We start from the raw sequence: 23,189 nt of genomic DNA, 5'->3' as shown, positions 1-23,189 counted from the left end.
TGGAAGATAAAATGGTGGAAATAACTTCTGAAGAGCAGACTAAAGTAAAAAGAATGAAAAGAACTAAGGACAGTCTCTCAGACCCCTGAAACAGTATCAAATGAACCAACATTCAAATTATAGGGGTCCCAGAAGAAGAAGAGAAAAAGAAAGGGTATGAGAAAATTTTTGAAGAGATTACAGTTGAAAATTTCCCCAAGATGGAAAAGGAAATAGTCAATCAAGTCCAAGAGGCGCAGAGTCCCATACAGGATAAGCCCAAGGAGAAACATGATCAAGATACATGCTAATCAAACTAACAGACTAAACACAAAGAAAGAATATTAAAAGCAGCAAGGGAGATGCAACAAGTAACATACAAGGGACACCCTATATGCTTAACAGCTGATCTTTCAGCAGAAACTGTACAGGCCAGAAGGGAATGGCAGGAAATATTTAAAGTACTGAAAGGGAAAAGTCTACAACCAAGATTACTGTACCTGGCAAGGATCTCATTCGAAATTAATGAAGAAATAAAAAGCTTCTCAGACAAGCAAGTTAGCAGAATTCAGTACTACCAAACCAGGTTTACAACAAATGTTAAAGGGACTTATATAGTCAATAAATACAACAGAAGAAAAAAGATCTACAAAATCAATCCCAAACAATTAAGAAAATGGCAAGAGAAAAAAAATATATATATATATCAATAATTACTTTAAATGTAAATGGATTAAATGCTCCAACCAAAAGACACAGACTGGCTGAAGGGATACAAAAACAAGACCCATATATACGCTGTCTACAAGAAACCCACTTCAGACCTCAAGACACATATAGACTGTAAGTGAGAGGATGGAAAAATATATTCCATGCAAATAGGAAGTAAAAGAAAGCTTGAGTAGCAATCCTCATATCAGAAAAAATAGACCTTAAAATAAAGAATATTACAAGAAATAAGGAAGGACACTCATAATGATCAAGGGATAAATCCAAGAGGAAGACATAACAATTGTAAATATCTATGCACCCAACAAAGGAGCACCTCAATACATAAGTCAAACACTAACAGACATAAAAGGAGAAATTGACAGTAACACAAAAAAAGTAGAGGAGACTTTAGTAGGAGACACCGTGAGACCCCGCTCACACCAATGGACAGATCATTGAAACAGAAAATTAATACGGAAACACAAGTCTTAAATGATACATTAGATGAGGTGGATCTCACTGATATCTTTAGGGCATTCCATCAAAATGCAGAATACACCTTCTTCTCAAGTGCACATGGATAATAGTGCACAAGTGCACTGTTCTTCAGGATAGACCACATCTTGGATCACAAATCAAACCTCAGTGAATTGAAGAAAACTGAAATTGTATCAGGCATCTTCTCCGACCACAATGCTATGAGACTAGATGTAAACTACAAGAAAAAACCTGTAAGATACAGAAACACATGGCGATTAAACAACACGTTCCTAAATAACTAACAGGTTACTGAAGAAATCAAAAGGGAAATAAAAAAATTTCTAGAAACAAATGACAATGAAAACATGACAACTCAAAAACTATGGGATGCAGCAAAAGCAGTTCAAAGAGGGAAGTTTATAGCAAATCAATCCTACCTCAAGAAACAAGAAAAACATCGAATAGACAACCTAACTTTACACCTAAAACAACTGGAAAAAGAACAACAACAACAAAAAAAAACCCAAAATTAGTAGAAGGAAAGAAATCATAAAGATCCAAGCAGAAATTAATGAAAAAGAAATGAAAGAAATACTAAAGATTAATAAATAAACAAAATTGACAAGCCTTTAGCCAGACTCATCAAGAAAAAAAGAAGAATCAATTCAACAAAATTAGAAATGAAAAGGAGAAGTTACAACAGACAATGCCAAAATAAAAAGGATTACAATAGACTATTATGAATGACTATATGGCAATAAATGGATAACCTGGAAGAAAAGGACAGATTCTTAGAAAAGTTCAATCTTCTAAGACTGAACCAGGAAGAAATAGAAATCATGAACAACCCAATTACAAGCACTGAAATTGAAGCTGTGATCAAAAATCTCCCCGAAAACAAAAGCCCACGACCAAATGGCTTCACAGGAGGATTCTATCAAACATTTAGAGAAGAGCTAATGCCTATCCTTCTAAAACTCTTTCAAAAAATTGCAGAGGAAGAACACTTCCAAATTCATTCTACAAGGCCACCATCAGCCTGACACCAAAATGAGACAGAGACAACACAAAAAAAGAAAACTATGGGCCAATATCACTGATAAACATAGATGCAAAAATCCTCAACAAAATTTTAGCAAACAGAATTCAGCAACACATCAAAAAGCTGATACACCATGATCAAGTTGGGTTTATTCCAGGGATGAAAGGATTCTTCAATATATGGAAATCAATCAATGTGATATACCATATTAACAAATTGAAAGATAAAAACCATATGATCATCTCAATAGATGCAGAAAAAGCCTTTGACAAAATTCAGCACCCATTTATGATTAAAACTCTTCAAAAAATGGGCATAGAAGGAACCTACCTCAACATAGTAAAGGTCATATTTAATAAGCCTACAGCAAACATTATTCTCAATGGTGAAAAACTGAAAGCATTACCCCTAAGATCAGGAACAAGACAAGGGTGTCCACTTTCACCACTGTGATTCAACATAGTTCTGGAATTCCTAGCTAAAGCAATCAGAGAAGAAAAAGAAATAAAAGGAATCCAGATCAGAAAAGAAGTAAAGCTCTCACTGTTTGCAGATGACATATACTGTACACAGAAAACCCTAAAGATACTATCAAAAAATTACTAGAACTAATCAGTAAATTTAGTAAAGTTGCAGGATACAAAATCAATACATGGAAATCACTTCCATTTCTGTATATAACAATGAAAAATCAGTAAGAGAAATTAAGGAATCAATCCCATTCACCATTGCAACAAAAAAAATTAAATATCTAGGAACAAACTTACCTAAGGAGACAAAAGAACTGTACCCAGAAAATTATAAGACACTAATGAAAGAAATCAAAGATGACATAAACAAATGGAGAGATATTCCATGTTCCTGGGTAGAAAGAAACAATATTGTGAAAATGATTATACTACCAAATGCAATCTACAGATTCAGTGCGATCCCTATGAAATTACCAAGGGCATTTTTCACAGAACTAGAACAAAAAATTTTACAATTCATATGGAAACACAAAAGACCCCAAATAGCCAAAGCCATCTTGAGAAAGAAGAATGGAGCTGGAGAAATCAACCTTCCTGACTTCAGATTATAGTACAAAGCTATAGTCATCAAGACAGTATGGTACTGGCACAAAAAGAGAAACACAGACCAATGAATAAGATAGAAAGCCCAGAAATAACCCCGTGCACCTATGGGCACCTTATGTTTGATAAAGGAGGCAAGAATATACAATGGGGCAAAGACAGCCTATTCAATAAATGGTGCTGGGAAAACTGGACAGCCGCATGTAAAAGAATGAAATTAGAACACTTCATAACATCATACACAAAGATAAACTCAAAATGGATTAAAGACCTAAATGTAAGACCAGAAACTAAAACTCTTAGAGGAAAACATAGGCAGGGCACTCAATGACATAAATCAAAGCAAGATCCTCTATGACCCACATCCTAGAGTAGCAGAAATAAAAATAAAAGTAAACAAGTGGGACTTGATTAAACTTAAAAGCTTTTGCACAGCAAAGGAGACTATAGGCAAGGCGAAAAGACAGCTTTCAGAATGGGAGAAAATAACAGCAAATTAAACAACTGACAAAGGATTAATCTCCAAAATATGCAAGCAGTTCATACGCCTCCATACCAGAAAAACAATCAATCAAAAAATGGGTAAAAGACCTAAACAGACATTTCTCCAAAGATGACATACAGATGGCTAACAGATACATGAAAAGATGTTCAATATCACTCATTATTAGAAAAATGCAAATCAAAACTACAATGAGATATCACCTCATACCACACAACAAACGTACATCTAGTCAAAGCTATGGTTTTTCCAGTGGTCATGTATGGATATGAGAGCCGGACTATAAAGAAAGCTGAGCACCAAAGAAATGCTTTTGAACTGTGGTGTTGGAGAAGACTCTTGAGAGTCCCTTGGACTGCAAGGCAATCAAACCAGTCAATCGTAAAGGAAATCAGACCTGCCTATTCACTGGAAGGACTGATGTTGAAGCTGAAACTCCAATACTTTGGCCATCTGATGCGTAGAACTAACTCATTTGAAAAGACCCTGATGCTGGGAAAGATTGAAGGCAGGAGAAGGGGACGACAGAGGATAAGATGGTTGGATGGCATCACCAACACAATGGACATGAGTTTGAGTAAACTCCAGGCGTTGGTGATGGACAGGGAGGCCTGGTGTGCTGCAGTCCGTGGGGTTGCAAAGAGTCAGACACGACTGAGTGACTGAACTGAACTGATCACCTCACACCGGTCAGAGTGACCATCAGCAAAAAGTGTGCTGCTGCTGCTGCTGCTAAGTCGCATCAGTCGTGTCCAACTCTGTGCCACCCCATAGATGGCAGCCCACCAGGTTCCTCTGTCCCTGGGATTCTCCAGGCAAGAACACTGGAGTGGGTTTGCATGAAAGTGAAAGTGAAGTCTCAGTCGTGTCCGACTCTTAACGACCCCATGGACTACAGCTTACCAGGCTCCTCCATCCACGGGATTTTCCAGGTAAGAGTACTGGAATGGGTCGCCAGTGCCTTCTCCTCAAAAAGTCTACAAACAATAAATGCTGGAGAGGGTGTGGCGGAAAGGGAACATTCCTGCATTGTTGGTGGGAATGTAAATTAATATAGCCACTATGGAAGACAGTATGGAAATTCCTTAAAAATCTAGGAGCAAAACCACCATATGACCCAGCAATCCCAATCCTAGGCATATACCCTGAGGAAACCAAAATTGAAAAAGACACATGTATCCCATTGTTCACTGCAGCACTGTTTATAATAGCTAGAGCATGGAAGCAACCTAGATGTGCACTGACAGATGAATGCAGAAAGAGGCTGTGGTACACATACACGATAGAGTATTACTCAGCCATGAAAAGGAATGCATTTGAGTCCATTCTGGTGAGGTGGATGAACCTAGAACCTATTATACAGAGTGAAGTGAGCCAGAAAAAAAAGAAAGAAATATCATATTATAACACATATATACGGAATCTAGAAAAATGGTACTGAAGAATTTATCTGCAGGGCAGGAAAGGAGAAACAGACATAGAGAATAGATGTATGCACATGGGGAGAGGGTGAGATACATGGAAAGAGTAACATGGAAACTTCCATTACCATATGTAAAATAGATAGCCAATGGGAATTTGCTGTGTGTCTCAGGGAACTCAAACAAGGGCTCTGTATCAACCTAGAGGGGTGGGATGGGGAGGGATTGGGAGTTTCAAAAGGGAGGGGATATATGTATACCTACGGTTGAGGTTTGACAGAAAACAGCAAAATTCTGTAAAGCCATTATCCTTCAATTAAAAAATAAATGATTTTTTTTAAAAAGATACAAAAAGAGTGTGAAGCACAGAGGATGCAGTAATGGAAGCCTGGGGCAGACTTCACAAACGATCACCCGCGCCCTCCTCTCAGGGCGCTCACATGTCCACCTCTGTGCCAGCTCAAGGTGGGGTGCACCTCACGGGGAGCTCATGTGGCCAAACAGCCAGGACACGTGCAAGCTGCTTCTAAGATGACCTTCAGTAAAGCAGACGGCAGCTTTGTGGCTAAGAAAACAGTCCTGTTAACGACAAAATGGGCTTTGCATCACAGCACAGTGTTAAGTAGAGCGTGTGTGTGTGTGTGTGTGCGCGTGCTAAGTCACTTCAGTCCTGTCCAACTCTTTGTGACCCCATGGACTGTAGCCCACCAGGCTCCTCTGTCCGTGGGATTCTCCAAGCAAGAATACTAGAGTGGGTTGCCATGCCCTCTTCCAGGGGATTTTCCTGACACAGGGATCAAACCCAGGTCTCCCACATTGCAGGCAAATTCTTTACCATCTGAGCCTCCAGGGAAGCCCGAAGTGAAGTATACAGCCTGGTATTTTTTTCAGTTACAGTCATCGTAACAGGTGTGCTGATTTCCTGACACTGACATTTTCAAGGCGTCTAGGCAGAAGGGTCTCAGCATCTCGCTCACCCTGTGTCCTGACAGTTACATCACTGGGGATACTGCCCTGTTTGGGGGATTCCAAATAGAACCTGCCCAGGGAAACATCAATCGAAGGTGGTACAGCTGCAGAAGAAGGTCTCACAAGAAAAAGCCCAGAGTAGATGGCCTGTTTTAGGGAAACAATGACTCTGTATTTGGCCTGTTTTAGGGAAACAGTGACTCTGAGTTCACATCCTGCTCTGGAGTTAATATGCCTTCTTCGGGACCAGCACCTGGTTTCCTATCAGGATAGATCTATTTTTCCAGTTTTGCCACCAAAGGACAAATCAAAAGGCCATTCGACATTCTGTTTTCCAATTAAAAGTTGAGCCATTTCTTAAAAAAAAAAAAAACACATTTAACTAAATAATCACACACGGCAATAAAGCACTGTGCTCTGCCTCCTTGATGCAGGCCACATTTGCAGTTATTTAGAGGGGAGGCAGGAAGATCATTAGAGACAGCCAGATTAGGCTGCCCCAATCCCTGTTAGCGTCTTCCTGTGCTCCCAGAGTAAGACAGCACAGTATTCATGTAAACTAACTCAATTTCCTGCATTTAAATAAGCCTGAACAAAAAATAAAACTCATGAGACTGACTGGAAGCTCTCAGGAAGAAGAGATCTACTTTTTTTAAGAAAGTGGCCTGGCTGGGGGTAGAGTTAACACCAGGATCAGACCAGGCTACGGGTAGAGGCAACACCAGCATCAGACAGCATCTCTGGTCAACAGGTCAAGGCTCCCTCCCGAAAGGACACTGACATGGGTGAAAAGGGCCCCCTGGCTTTGTGACAGAAGCGGCTTCCAAGGAGAACTAGCAAGATGGTGCCAGGGAGAGAAAAACCAGACGCTGTTCACACTGGCAATGGCCCTCACATGGAATATCTAGTACTCTGAGTTTCCAGGAATGGGAAGTTACCATTTGCCCCTGCCTATTTCCTAGGATTGGTGGGAGAAGGAACTCTGGTGGTGTGCACAGAAGCACTTTCTGAAAGGGGAAGAACTCATCAAATGTAGCAGACAACTGCTGGTTACTGTCAGGTAGGAAAGGCTGGAATGAGTCCTCTTAAGAGGATTGTGACCAACAAAACAGATAAAATAAATAAGGAACATCTTTGGGATATTCAGCAGATTCAGTAAAAGCAGGTAAGAAAAGGAATCTACTGACAATAATTTATAGCAAAAAAAAAAAAAAAAAGTTAGGAGCAGGGAGGTGGGCTCAGATGCAACTCTGTTGATTAAGGCAGTCTGGAGGATCATATGGATGAATAGATGGATGGGTGGGTGGGTGGAGGAGGGGTCTGCCATCCAGCACACAAGAGGGCGACAGACACAGCATGACCAAACCCCACCTCGTGCAATCCCATTCAACACCACCCACAGCAAGGCAGAGTGGGGTGGGGAGCCAGCTTCCAAGGTCACTGGTTCCCTGACCTGCCCATCACCTCCCTTCCCCTCAAGCTTCTGAATCACAGCTCAATGTGGAACCAAAGTGCCCATGAAAAATAAAAACTAGATATGAAAGCTTTGCTTCACTTCCCCAACAGCCAAAACACAAAAAGCAACTAGAGATTAAAAATCTCTGATGAATGCTCAAAGAATAAAATCGATTTATAGCACAGGCCCTGTATCGGTGGAATGGTGGAGGTACGTAGGAATCCACACACGAGGTGACCGCTGCTCATCCAATCAGCGTTCATGGAGGCATCTTCTACGTCTGAGGCACAGTTCAGATACATCTTACGGAAGCGACTGGGGGAAGCACGCCAACAGGTAACTATAATCCAGTATGGAAGTGCTACAGTGGGGTGAGGGTCACAGAAAGCAGCCCCCACATCCCACACGGCTGTGGGAGGACAGAGAGGAGGGGCAGACAGTGCCCCCCGGGATACAGGTCAGTAAGAACGCAGTACAGTGGGGGTTCAAAGGCAGGAGAAACCACACCAGCCAGAGGCGAAAGCCCTCGTTTCCAAGGCGGCCGCCACTGGTGAAGGTAACCTAGGGCGTGGCCGGGCAGAGGAAGGTAAAATGCTACACACAGAGCTGGGTATGTCTGAGAAACAACAGGGACCCTCCAAACCTGGGTTTCCCTCTTAAGACGACTTTAGCAGACACGAACTTGCTTCTATTTACCTTTTCTTCAACTTCCAAGAACTGCTGGCTTCAGTAGTTTCAGCAAACTGACTTCCAGGAAAGGTGATTTGGATTATTCCTGTTGAGAAATCAGAAGAAGAGGTATAATAGGCTTGGTTGGTTTGCTTTCTGCAGGCCTCCTGTGACACCTCCACCAAGTCCCCGCTGAGACGGCGGTTGCGTGGCTCCCCCAGCTGCTCCGCACCAGCACTCCTCCGGCCACGCCCCTCCCTCCCTCACATCCGGCAGGACCCAGGAGCCTGCCTCTCCAGCCCCCAGCACGGTCAGGCTGTTCCCTGCACTCCTGAGGTTCCTGCAACAGACCCTCTGCTGACTTACGCTGGAAAGAGACCATTTCTTTTCCTTGCAACCAAAAGTTACTTATTTAAAACTACAAGATCCAGGGTTAGGACTAAAAAACACCCACACACACACACACACAAGTAGAGGGTGATGAAATAAAGACTTCTGAAACGAAGGAAAAATAAAAGAGAGACAGTGACCTGGGCCTCTCCGCTACCGTCCCATAATATCTGAGAGGAGAGGAAGAGAGAGAGGTGGGAAACCCAGAGAGGAGAACCAGCAAATAAGTCATAAAATCTCAGCGGTATTCAATACTAAGACGGAGACCCGGATACTGGGGAGAGAGGGCTCCTAATATGGGTATTACCCATAACAAAATAAAAAAGAATTTCAATGAAAATATAAACATGAGAAACTCTGAAAGTGTCTACAGCACATGAGGAATAATTGAGTAACCATATAATGCCTATCAATACTACAATGAGAAGTGAAATAACTTAAAGATAAGTCTTGATTTACTATGCTGGCCTTTTTTTGGTCTTAATAAACATTTTATTTACTCATGGTTGGTGGGTCAGCAATTAGTGCTGGGCTCAGTGGGGTGGTTTTTTTTCTGTTCTTGCCTAGTTTACTCGTGGCTACAGGCATCTGTGGTTCAGCTGAGCCAGATGGTAGACCAGATGACTCAGTTCACATACTAGTGGCCAGTACTAGCTATTTGTGCTATTTTTAGAGTCTATTTTAGTAAACATGAACATTTGTTTCGCTAAGCTCTTGAAACATTTATGCCCACTATCCCCTTGACCTAATTCTCCATTGGTTCCTCAGTAGATCAACCATGAAATCACCTACTGTAGGGCTTCAAGACTCTAAACCCTTCTAATCCCTCTATTAGGGGGTAAGATTTTCATGAAGTTTAAAGATAATGGCTATGAAAGTGAGGGCTAGGAGGCAGGGCTAGAAGGTAGATGGTTTTTCAGGGGGTCTGAATGCCAAGTTAAATTGCATGCATACTTAGTCACTCAGTCATGTCTAACTCTTTGCAACCCCATGAACTGTAACCCACCAGACTCCTCTGTCCATGGGATTTCCCAGGCAAGATTACTGGAGTGAGTTTCCAATTCTTACTCTAGGGGGTCTTCCTGACCCAAGGATCAAACCGGCATCTCCTGCACTGGCAGGCACATTCTTTACCGCAGTACCACTTGGGAAGCCCCAAGTTAAGTTGGATGAACTTTATTCAAGCAGCGTAAGAGTCAAGATGACTACAGGCTAATCCCATTCTCTGAGAGAATAATTAGCACTCTGAAAATGTAGAATGTTAAAACTGGGCTATGGAGGGAAAGTACAACCCAAAGCACAAAGATGAAAGCAGTCAGCTGGAAACTAAGTGGACAGTAGCCGTGAGCTTTACCCTTGACAGGGTACTTTGCCTGCTGCTGTTGGCTCATTAGCTGCAGCGAGGGCTTCATGAGCATCTCCTGGCTTCTGGGTCTTCTAGGCAGCTCGGAGCTCCAGGGGTTCAATGGAGCACCAGCGTTCACTCTGTGGGGTACAGAACAGCGACAGGGACACCAGGTGGCATGCAAAGCAGGCTGAAGGGCAGCGATCCTGTCTGCTCACCCCAGACCTGGCGCCCAGGAGGCCGGCGTCCATCCCCATCCGCCCGTTCCGAACAGCAGAGGCACCTGCTCTAATCTCAGCCCCACCTTCTCCTCTCTGGACTTGTTTCCTTGTCCACAAAACCAGGGAGGGAGACAGGACTCATGGCCCTCAGAGGGTGGTCTGCAGACCAGACCTCTCTGCTGCTGGTTCACAACAAGCCAAGTACAGAAATTAAGAGCAGTTCAAAAGCTTTTAGTGCTTATGACACTGCTACACAGCCAAGCACATGATCAGGGGGACTGTCTTGCTGAACAGAGCACAGACTTTTGTATGAGTTTCCTGCAAATGCATAAAAAAAAATTACCACAAACTGAGCAGCATAGCACAACAGAAATTTATTCTCTCACAGTTCTAGGGGCCAGAAGCCTGAAATCAAGGTGTTACAGCCATATCCCCTCCAGACTCTAGAGGAGAGTCCGTTCCTTGCCTCTTTCAGCTGCTGGTGACTGCTGGCATTCCTAGGCTCGTGGCCACATCACTCTTTCATTTCAGTGCCTTCTCGTGTGTGCACGTGTGTAAAATCGCTCTCTTCCTCTCTAAGGACACCTGTGGTCACATTTAGGGCCCACCTAGATATAACCTAATATTCCCAGGTGTTGCAGTGGTAAAGAACTCATCTGCCAAAGCAGGAGACACAAGAGACACAGGTTCAATTCCTGGGTCAGGAAGATCCTCTGGAAAAGGAAATAGAAACCCACTCCAGTACTCTTGCCTGGAAAATTCCACTGACAGAGAAGCCTGGTGGGCTACAGTCCATTGGGTTGCAAAGAATCAGACATGACTGAGCACACAGTCACACACCCAGATAACCCAAGATGTGTGTGTGTGTGTGTGTGTGTGTGCGTGTGTGTGCGCGCGCTCAGTCATGTCTAACTCTGCAACCCCATGAACTGGTTCAGATACTGTGGAATTCGTGTGCGACCAGTTGTTACATAGTGCGCACGGTACACTCATACCAGTTCACAACTGGAAGAGAAAACCACTGCCCTGCCTTTTGCTCTGCTGGGACCCTGGCTCCTCCGCTACAGCCCAGGAGCCCAGGTGAGATCAGCCTGGAACCACCAGGAAAGGAAAGGAGGCTGACAGGAGGCCGGGGCATGGGGGCAGGCCCCCCACCAGCAGGCAGTGCAGGGGCCACTCCTCTCTACCCTCCTCCTGCCCTCAAACGGCTTTAGCTGTAAAGGGATTAAATTCATCATCTGTTGCTGCTGCTGTTGTTCAAGGGTACCTCCCTCACCCCATCAATGCTCAGAATAGTCAATGTCCAAGTTTGAGAACAGAAACAAAACTGTTTGATTAGAATCCTTGTGGCCGTAGCACTGTCCTACTACTAACATTTGCTCCCCAGCAACATCCTGCCCTATAACTTTTAAAACACCCAGATCCAGGCTTCATAACAGGATGGAAGAGGCACCTGGAAATCTGACAAAGCAAGGGTTTCATTTCTCATTAGAAGCTTGCTTGCCTTGCAGGAGCATTCCTTGTCAAAGAAACTACAATTCTGAGTCCTTTTCCATGTCACATTTCAGCCTTAAAGGGCAGACCATGTCAAAATACCTGAGGATGTTTAAATGACAACACTCAATCCAGGTATGGCCATAGCAAAGTGGCTACTCTCATCATTCAACTAGGAGTATGAAAGGCAAAATCTTTCTGGAAGTAATTTGGCAAATTCTTATTAAATGGTTTAAAACTATATACACCCTCTGATACTATAATTCCATTTTCAGAATTCTACCCTAGGAAATGAATCTGAAATGGGGACAAAACTTAATGCTCAAAGGTATCCATGGCAATGTTTTAAATGAGATTAAAAAAAAAACTGGAAATAAAGTTAATAGTCAATGAAAGAAAATGACTAGACAAATTACGATAGGTTTGTGAATAAAGTTTTATGTAGCCATGAAAAGGACATCTTACAGAGAATTTCTAATAAAAATACCAACTACAATAGCAACAGCTAATCTTTACATGGGTCAAACACTGTCCTAAGCTTACCAGGTGCTTTAGAAATACTAACCCTCTTAATCCTCAAGTTGCTAAGGTTACTATTCCCGCTTTACAGATCAGTAAATGGAGGCACCAATACTTCAGACACTTGCTCAAGATCACCCTGCTAGTAAGAGACCACACGGGGTTTTGAGCCCACCCAGTCTGGCTCAAAAGTCTATGCTCTTAAATCCTCTGACAGTCTGAATAATGGTCCCCAAATATAACAGGTTCTAAGTCTGGAACCTGTAAATGCTATCTTGGGTAGAAATGGCACCTCTTGCCGGTGAAGAATCTTAAGATGGAGAGACATCCTTGATCATCAGGCGGGCCCTAGATGCCCTCCCAAATGCTCTCACAAGAGAGGCAGAGGGAGATTTCTCACACACACACACACACACACAGGAAAGGCAGATGAAAACAGAGGCAGACGTTGGAGAGAGGGGGCCACACGGAGGAACGCCAGCAGACACCAGAAACTGAGGGTTGAGGGGTGCCCTCCCTCGAAGAGCCTCCAGGGGGCGCACCCACCTCAGGCCCGGCTCAGACTTCTGGCCCCCAGAACTGAAGGAATCCATTTCCATGGTCTTAAGCCATCCAGTTTGTGGAAATCTGCAGCCAGAGGAAACTAACACAAGTTCCCATGCTGTAGTGCTCTCAATGCAAGATAAAATATGCTAAATGGGAAAAGGGGAAATCAAAATTTATACACAATGATCTTAATTATGCATATAAAATGCATGCAAATACAACAAAACGTTTTGTAGTGATTATCTCTGAATACTAGAAATTATGGGTAATTTTCAGCATTATGTCTTTTGATATTTTTCCAAATTTCTACAATTAATGTGAATTTCTTTTACAAAGAAATGAAAAAAAACTTTTTTAATTAGCAACTCATGATACTTCTGCAACTCTAACTCAATCAAAAAAATGAAAAAAAAAAAAAAAATCAAGAAAACTCCCTGAGGATTTTCCTAATTTGGTCTCAGAGCAACACCTGAAGAAACCAATCACCCGGGTGCATTTCATCTCCTAAGAGACTCTAGCCGACCTTCGGCCTCTCTAAAGCCTACCAGTTTTCAGACTCTGGCAGGACCATGACGTGGCTAAAGAAGTTTCAGGCTTGGAAAGAAGAGGACAGTCTGAGTGGGTGCATGATTTCCTATCTATCCATCCACACGAGGTGGTGGGGAGGGGGGAGCACTGGGAGAAGTCCACTCGTTCCCAGAGCCCAAGCAGCCCAAACTGGCATGGGCCACACACCAAGAACCAAGAGGACTGGTTACTAAACATGGAATGTTTGCCTTCTCTATGGGTGACTTCACAGAGCAAAACATCACACTAAACACGCACTTAATCTTACTGAAGTCTGGACTCCAAGCCCATTCTGTTGCAAAACCCTCCTGCTATCATCTGTCCAGGAAGTCAGAGGACCAAAGGCCAATTTCACTGTATCAACATCATATCCTTTGATTAAATACTTTCATATCAAGAGTGTGTTAACATCTTCTCCCAAGGTATGGTCAGAACTGGATCAACACAGAAAGGAGGGCGTGCTTCATGTTTTGTTTTGCATGGCAGAGAAGGTTGGAGAGTCACTGGTTCCCTACAACACAGGCCAGGTCAGAGCTGAGGGGCGTGAAAAGCAGGTACATGGCTTTATTCAGCCCACCCTGTTATGGTGGAGCAAGCTCAGGCACGGGGTTGATGGGATCACAGTGTGGAGTTTATCCTTTAGTCTCTGAGCACTCTTATTCACTGACTGTTCAGCCAATCAACATACACGAAGCTACTACATGCCAGGCTCTAAGAGGAAGTTGGCTCACATTTCTAAAGGCCCAGTCTCCAACATGCCATCCCCTCCAATGACACGGCCAGGTGAGGCCCCATCATTACGGAGCCTCTTCATCAGCCTTCTGGATCCCAAGAACGCCAGCAGCAGCAAAATGCAGACAGGGAAGCCTGAACAGGCCCGGTGGAGGTTTGAGAAGGAGAAAAACAAAAAGCAAATGCTTTAGCACTATGGACCATCCGCCCTCTGTCTCTGCAGGTTCTACATCCACGGATTCAACCAACTGCAGATGGAAAATATTAGAAAAAAGAAATTTCAAAAATGTCCCAAAAAGCAAAACAAATTTGCCACATACTGGCAACTATTTACATAGCATTTACATTGTATTTATGACTATCTGGGCTTCCCTGATGGCTCAGATGGTAAAGAATCCACCTGCAGTGCAAGAGACCTGGGTTCAATCCCTGGGTTGGGAAGATCCCCTGGAGGAGGGCATAGCAACCCACTCCAGTATTCTTGCCTGGAGAACTCCATGGACAGAGGAGCCTGGCGAGCCACAGTCCATGAGGTCACAAAGAGTCGGACATGACTGAGCAACCAAGCACACATATGACTATTTACACAGGATCTACAGAAGATTTAGAGTATATGGGAAGGTGCTATAAATAATCTATAGATTTAAAGTATACGGGAAGACATACACAGGTTTTATGCAAATACTAAGTCATTTTATGCAAGAAACTTGAGCATCTGGGGATTCTGGTATCTGCAAGAGTCCTGAGACCAATCTCCCAGGGGTACCAAGAGATAACTGTACCTTCCAACACACCATCAACATAACACTTGTAATTTGCAGGGATCAGTTGATGATAATTGAATCTCCCACTTGACCATCTACTCCACACAGTAGTGTATTAATATTTTCTCAAAGTATTTTTTCTTTTTGCTAGCCATTGAATGCCTAAATCTACCAGTGTCTAGCCTTAAGAAGTACTAAATACAAGGTATAAATTAACGCATGAATAAACATGTGTAATCAATTTACTAATCTGTAAAAACTCAAAAAGGCAGTTTACACAATTATCTCCTAAAGAAAATTCCAAGGAAGCTAATCCTGTGAGACATGCCAAGAAAAGTTTCATGTGTTATTCAACTGGTGAGAAATAGTACATTCTGTAGCCTCGCATCCCACTTAAAAATTCACAGTGCACATCATACAATGAAGAATACATGAAAGCCTTCAATTAAACACATTTTGAACTTCCCAAATCAACTTAACCACAGATGCCCTTTCATGCTTAATTAATACTTGCTGATATAAGAGAACCAACATTCTAAGAAAACCCTGGGAAAACAGTAACCCAATTCTTTGTTGGTTCAAAAAACATTTATTAAGCCCTGGAAACAAAAACAATATAAGGGTGATGAAGACAGGCAACATTAAACAAGTTAATATTTAATAGGAATGATACTTGGTGCTATCACCACCTAAGATAAATGTGAAACCTGGCTCACGGCCTACTGTCTACTGGAAGAGACCCATGAACACGTGATGAGTAGAACCAATATTAACTGAAGTGACAGAGACATGCACATATAGCTACATACACGTATATATGTATAAGTGTGTGTATTTGCACACACTCATAGGAAGGGAGAAGGTTTTCCAGGCAGATGAGAAGCACGAGTGTCCAATGTGCAGAGGTTTTGTGCACACATTGGTCTTATCCAGTGGTTTTCAAAATATGGTCCAAGACCCTCTCTGGGGGTGCTGCCAGGCCAAAACTATCTTCAGTTGTGTGACATTTGCACTGACGGTGCAAAAACAATGGTGGGGAAAATGGCTGGAGCCTTGGCCAGTAATAAGGCAGTGGCATCTGACTGTGATAGCCGTCACTGTAATCTCCACCACCACACTCTCACAGTTTAAAAAAAAAAAAAAAAAGATCAATTTCATCTAAGAATATACTAAAGGAAGCATTAAAAGTTATTAATTCCACTAAATATTAACCTTGAGTACGTATCTTTTTACTATCCCGTGACAAAACGAGAAGCACACACAGCACTTCTGCTACAAGCCCAAGTGTGGTGGTTCTTGGCAGGAAAAGGCACTCATACAACCGAGCGGCAAGCCGAACTGGCCGCTCTTCCACTGAATGCCATTTAACTTGAAAGAATGACTGACAGAAAAGCTACAGTGACTCAGATCTGGGTGTTTTTAGAATGAATAAAGGGAGCTTGTTAGTTCAAGGAAAACTGACAGTATTTGTTACTAAAGAAAAATCTGAGCTTTCAAGCAAAAATTAAAATTTGGAAAAACTCTATTGGCCACTATGAGCTCTAGAGTCTTTCAATACTTTAAGGCTTTTCAGAGGAGAGCGGTAGTGACAGCAACTAATGTGATGTTATCCAAATGACTCATGCATGATGTTGCAAAATGCATAAAAGATCTTTTCAAATGCAAGACAGACCAAAAGATTTTAATGTAACAGAATATGAGAGACTCTTTGATATAAGATTTCAGACTCTATGCTGCAACAAACCTTGAAGAAACTACCACTTGTCAAGCTCTGATGTAGTTTCAAAGACTATCCACAACTAACTGAATAGGTTGTTAAAACATTCCTCCCTTTTCCAACTATATCCAGGTAAGGCTGTATTTTCTTCATACATAAAACACAACAGGGCTTCCGTGGTGGCTTACTGGAGAGAAATCCACCTGCCAATGCAGGAGACACGGGTTGGATCCCCGATCTGGGAGGATCCCACGTGCTGCAGAGCAACAAAGCCCAAGCGCCACAGCGGCCGAGCCTGCGCCCCAGAGGGCGGGAACCTCCCCTTCCGGGCCATGTGCCCTGCAGCCTGTGCTCGGCAACAGGAGAGACCACCGCAATGAGCAGCCTGTGCGCTGCAACGAAGTGAGGCCCCCGCAACTAGAGAAAAGCCACAGAGCAATGAAGACCCAGCACAGCCAAAAATTAATTTTTCTAATTTTTAAAACACACACACACAACACACTACAACAGAATGAAGGTAAACCATTGATGAGAGTCCAGCTGTCTCCCATTAAGGCAGGCAATAAAGTTATCTGGAAAGAAGCAAAACAATGTTGCCCTTCATTTCCTGCTTTGGAAACAGTTATTTTTCATTAAGAGTGTTATCTGTATTATGTAATGGGTTTATTACTGCTATATTTAAGCTAATTTAAATAAACACTTTAAAATCTTTTCAACTTCAATTTCTAATATTATAAGTACTGCTAGAGACAACCCACATAACTAAAAGCTCTTTGGGGATCTCACTAGCTTTTAAGAGTTTTAAAAGGGGTCCTGAAATGAAAAGTTAGAGAGCTGCTGGTTGTGGGGGGAGGGAAGGGGACGGTGAAGAGGCCGCCGGAGGGCCCGCAGTGGCCCCCACTGTGGTGAGGGGTCAGGGCTGATCTGACAAGAGCCAGCAGGAGTGGGGAGCACCAAGAGGATGCAACAGACGTGCCTGCCAAAGAAAGAGCAAGGACACCATAGAGCTGACCCCTACTCGATGAACATACAATTCTAAACGCCAGTCAGTCTGATGGGAAGGCAGACTGCAGGACACTGAAGGTCCATTACTACAATCTAAAAAAACATGAAATACAAATTCCTATAAAAGAGGAGGAACAGAAAAGTATTAAAATTTAACAACAGAAGGGAAAGAAGCAAGGTCACGCAAAATAGACATGCAACCAACTAGAATTCTGCAAAGTGAAGGAAATCATCAGTAACAGTACAGGGCTTTAAAGATCTAAAGATACCAAAATCAAGGTGCACTTTGGGCAAGGCTGAAAAGTAAAAATAAATGAGCAGTAAAGAGCAGTAAGCCGCAGCAGTAAAGAGGGGAAATGAATGCAGCCCAGAGAAGACAGACAGAAGTCTTCCCAACTCAAAAGCTGGGAGGAAATCAGCTCCTATTTCCAGATCGTGGGCTCCATCCACTCCAGGGTGGGGCGGGGGCCGGGGAGCTGCTGGGGGAGTGGGCACGAAGCACTCAACAAGGAAGGAGACTCCTGCAGAGTCCCGCACAGGCAGAGGCCAGGGATCCTTAACTGGACGACCAGAGTCTCGCCCAGGAAAAGACGGATCACGCCAGTCAAAAACCCAGACCACCAGACAAGACAACTGTTAGAATTTGCTCTCAAGGAGCTTATAATCATTATTTTCTAAATCAAAAACAAAAATCAAGGAACTTTCCAGGCAGTCCAGTGAAGTCCAGTAATTAAGACTCCGGGGGCACAAGTTTGGTTTCTGGCTGGGGAAGATCCTGCAGTGCTGCAAACAAAAAAGACAACAAGAAGAAAACCTAAACCCCACAAACATCCATAGGCTAGCTGTAAGGAAAATGCGAACGGCATGCTCTGAGAACAGAAGAGGTTGCCAAGTTTCTCAAACTTCCTGGGCCTCAGTTTTCTCTTCTGCCAGGTGGGGAGTTCTGTTCTCTCAAAGCCTCCGAGATGAGGAGCTCAGCAGGATCAGGCTTCACAGGCCCTGTGACCACACAGACTGAGCACCCTCCCAAAAGTGCTGGACCCTGTGACAGAGACCAGGAGCATCCAGGCTGCAAGGATGCAGGTCGGATGGGGGGAGAGGACAAGAGAACAGGTTCAGATGTCTGTCAAACAGAAACTGCCCAACTTCTGTTTTCACCACAACCTGCAGAGTGAGAAAGACACTTTACTTGGCAACCCAGCAAGTGCGCGCGCACACACACACACACACACACGCAGCGTCTCTGAGATGCAGGCTTCCAGTCTGACCCTGGTCAGTTTCTCCACTTCCTGCAGTCCAGTTCCTCCCCTGTAAGTCAAAGACAGGAAAAACGACACCATGACTTCAGTTGTTGTGGAGAAATACGTCAACGTGTGTAAAGTGCTTCATGGCGTCAACCTTTCTCTGTAAAACTCTTACTATACACAACTTTCATAAAACTCAACCTGACTATGTGTATTCCACTCTCATGCCTTCCTCCCATTCTATCTTTTCTTCTTTTTTAATATTGGCAGAGACCCTCTGGATTAACTTCGGAACCCCGTTACCGGGGTCCTGACCTCCAGCTGGAGACGAGGGCTTGGACCTGGGTAATGGTAATGGAGGAGACAGAGCTGATAGTTTTGGGGTGACTGGTTACAGGGGAGGGGGTGTCAGATGACTCAGTCCTCTGGGATGATGACGTTGTTGGGGGAAAGCCGACACCCACCCTGGCCAGACACCACAGTGACCACTTGCAGGAGTTATCTTAAACAGCAGGTCCTAACAAGCTGCTGCTGCTGCTGCTAAGTCGCTTCAGTCATGTCCAACTCTGTGTGACCCCATAGATGGCAGCCCACCAGGCTCCCCCGTCCCTGGGATTCTCCAGGCAAGAACACTGGAGTGGGCTGCCATTTCCTTCTCTAATGCATGAAAGTGAAAAGCAAAAGTGAAGTCACTCAGTCGTGTCCAACTCTGAGCGACCACATGGACTGCAGCCTCCTCCGTCCATGGAATTCTCCAGGCAAGAGTACTGGAGTGGGGTGCCATTGCCTTCTCCAACTAACAAGCTACGACCAAACAAAAGACTTTGAGGAAGTCAAAAGGAGAGAGGAGAAGCCAGTCTCCAATCTCCCAGAATCCTCCTTGCTGGCATCCACCTTGGCTCAACACCACGTGCGACAGGAGGAACCACCCTGAGTCAGAAGGGCTGGCCAGAGACAGGGGGAAACTCACCAGCACCATCAAGCCCGAGCCTGCACGCCACATGGCGGAGCAATCCTCCTGCCTCCCCGGGCGCCCCTTCCAAATGAAGCCTCTTGCCTTGTCAGCATGTGTGTCTCCTGGGAAAATTCATTTCCAGGTGTTAGACAAGAGCCCACTCTCAGCCCCAGAGGGGTCCTCATTCCTACCGCAATGTTGCGATGTTGCTGTTTGAGATGGGGAGCCCCAGGGCGGGGAGCAGGAGTGGGTCTGCGGGAGGGGAGGGAGAGAGGAGACACTGGGTCTAAACCTCCTGCCAGGAGACAGGGTGAGGGGAAAAAGGGGGCCTTCACAGTCCACCAAGCAGGGAACCAGGCGGAGAGATCTCACACCAGAACCACAGCTATGGATGCAGAATGCGTTTTTCCAAACTGTGCTGTGGAGGTGGACAGCCTCTGTGAACTCGCCCACGAACAGTGAGTGATGGAGGACCTGGGGACCCAGGGCCCCTGCCAAACGTCCCTCCTTGTCCGCCCAGCATCAAGCACTAACACACTCAATTAGAGTCCGTCTGCCCATCTGCCTCCTCCACTAAGCGAGCTGCTTCGGGGCAGGGACCACCCTGGGTCATGCATCTTTCTATTTCCCAGGCCTCCCCAGCACACGGCCCAGCCCACTGCCTCTGGGAGGTGCTCAATTCAGTGATTCAACATGATAAAAACCCCCAAAAAAGGCCACTTACAGTTCAGGACACTAAGATAAGGTACAGCAGATGGGACAGACAAACAGAACCTGCCAGAATTTGTGGTCACTTGAGGATGTGGGCCAACAAATTCACAGACAAAAGGAACCTGCAAAAAACTGTGAAAACTCCGCAATGCGAGATGGGTGTGGATCTTCATCATAATGATGGGAGGTATTAAGCAGGTCAGGGAGAGAATCAGGAAGACATAGGAAAAATAAAACTGGAAAGATGGGGCGTAACGTGTGTATGTCATTCGACCTCTTCCAAGGTCACCCTGGATGTTGGATTCGTCTCTTCACTCCCCTTGCTGTATTTTTCCATCAGCTCGAGGCCTTCTCAGGCATGCCTCTGTTTCCGATCCTCTGCCATCCTCCAAAGCCCAGCTCCTTGGAGGTTACCTATTTTTCTTACATGTATGTGACTCGTTCCCCCAACCAGCTGGAATGGTAATACACACCTTCTTATGCAAACACCCCCATCCTTTGCACAGACGAGGCACCCAATAGCCGTTGATTGACTGGTTTTTATACTGATTACGTTTGCTGATGCTGCTGCTAAGTCGCTGCAGTCGTGTCTGACTCTGTGCGACCCCATAGATGGCAGCCCACCAGGCTCCACCATCCCTGGGATTCTCCAGGCAAGAATACTGGAGCAGGTTGCCATTTCCTTCTCCAATGCATGAAAGTGAAAAGTGAAAGTGAGGTAGCTCAGTCATGTCTGACGCTTAGCGACCTCATGGACTGCAGCCTACCAGGCTCCTCCGTCCATGGGATTTTCCAGGCAAGAGTACTGGAGTGCAAATTCAGATTCAGATTTTCTAGTCTTACCCCCTTTAGTTGCAACCATTACTAAAGCTGTCATTCTAATAGTAACAGCTATATTTATTAAGCACCTACCATATACAATGCACAACTAAGGACCTTAAATGCAGCATCTCCTGCAATCTTCAATCTGCAGGGTAGGGATTATTATTTCCATTTTACAGATGACAAGATTGAAGCTCAAAGAGACAACAGAGTTGATAAGTGGCAACACTGGAATTCAGACCTAAGGCTACTTAACTCCAAAGTCAAATAAACACAATCACTCTGAATTTTCTGCCCTCTTTTTCCCTGGCACAGGGGCTGGAGAACAGCCCATCTGATATGGAGTCCACAGTCAATACTCACCAAAGACCTAAGCAGGGCTCAACTCACAGAAAGCTTTTTTAGGCTTGAGAAAGCCACAGTTTATCAAGACTCATTCATTCATCTCCTACCAGCACATAGGTCAAGTCAAGCTTATTTTTAACTCTATCACTTAAAAAAAAAAAGGAATGTGCTAATGGCCTCACTTGTTTCTGAAAGAACGTTTAGGGAATTCCCTGAGGGTCATGGTTAGGACTCCATGCTTCCACTGAACGGGGCCTAGGTTTGATCCCCGATTGGGGAACTAGGATCCCACAAGCCTCACAGCATGGCTAAAAAATATATTTTTTAAATTAAAAAAAATTTTTTTAAAGAATGTTTAATTAAACTAAGTAACTACGCTCAGACTAATCAAATTATTAGTGTCAGGTCGTTAATAAAACAGTCACAAAACGCACAACAGCTTCCATATCTGCTGTGTTTCAGTCTGCCCAACTCCCCAACATACATGACTTCATCTGAGCATCTCAGTAACCATGGGGTGAGAACAAAACAAGACTAAGACGTTCAGTGAGTCCCCGACGGTCACAGTTCCTGTGACTCAGGACCTGGTTATAAGCTACAAAAGAAAGCGCTCTGAGCAGCAGGGTCACAGGAGAAAGAAGACGCCCCGGGCAGCAGGGCTCCCAGTCCCCCCCAGCCCCTACCCTGCAGCGTCCTCCCGCCCTGGACGGCCCAGACTTACTCTGCAGACAGGAAGCCGGCACTGCGGAGCCCGCGTCCCCGCCCACCACCTCAGACGGAAAGGCTCTGGGGCCTGGAGTTCGGGATGCCAGGGGGGTGAGTCTGAAATGCCTCCCTGCTCCCCAGCACTGTGCTGGGTGGGGGACAGGGGGATGGATGGCCCCCAGAGGCGTCCCATCATCACATCCTCTCCACGTCTGAAGCCCTCCCCTTCATCTCTCTGACCTGGCTGAGGGGTCCAAAAGTCATGCTTTCCCCTTGTAATTTCCACACAGGAGGCTGCCTCAAGTTTGCAATGGTACAGAACAGCCCCACACTGGCAGCTCCGGATAAACAGAGGCAGGAAAAGAAAACCATTTTAACATCCTACTGTTAGTGTGGTAGTCGCTCAGTCACGTCCAACCCTGTGTGACCCCATGGATCGTAGCCCGCCAGGCACCTCTGTCCATGGGGATTCTCCAGACAAGAATACTGGAGGGGGTTGCCAGGCCCTCCTCCAGGGGATCCTCCTGACCCAGAGATCGAACCCAGGTCATCCATATTATAGCAGGCAGATTCTTTACCATCTGAGCTACCAGGCAAGCCCACACGACTGCAATTACTGCCTTGGAGTGAGATACCTGGGGCTTCATAATAAATTCTTCCCTTTTACTAAAAAAAAAAAAAAAAAGATTCAAGGGGAGCCCTGCCTGGCCCAAGTAGGTCAAGGGTCTACTTACAGCACAGGGACAGATCAAGAACCACTCCTGGCAGGTCCCAAGTTCAGACAGAGGAAAGGTGCTTCCCCAGA

The 23,189-nt window shown here is 44.6% G+C and overlaps 1 protein-coding gene across 1 annotated transcript in view; it reads right to left on the bottom strand.

Moving 5' to 3' along the window:
* Positions 1-23,189, bottom strand: part of LOC106700684 (spidroin-1) — a 74,808-nt gene that overhangs the window by 24,946 nt on the left and 26,673 nt on the right. The window contains exon 6 of the mRNA XM_070365008.1: positions 8,330-8,408. The gene's annotated coding sequence lies outside the window, so the exon portion shown is untranslated. The remainder of the gene's footprint in view (positions 1-8,329; positions 8,409-23,189) is intronic.

The sequence above is a fragment of the Bos mutus genome, chromosome 29 (assembly GCF_027580195.1).
Source record: "Bos mutus isolate GX-2022 chromosome 29, NWIPB_WYAK_1.1, whole genome shotgun sequence".
Lineage (NCBI taxonomy): Eukaryota > Metazoa > Chordata > Mammalia > Artiodactyla > Bovidae > Bos > Bos mutus.
Note: the sequence above shows the minus strand (reverse complement) of the source record. Positions and strands in the feature narration are given on the sequence as shown.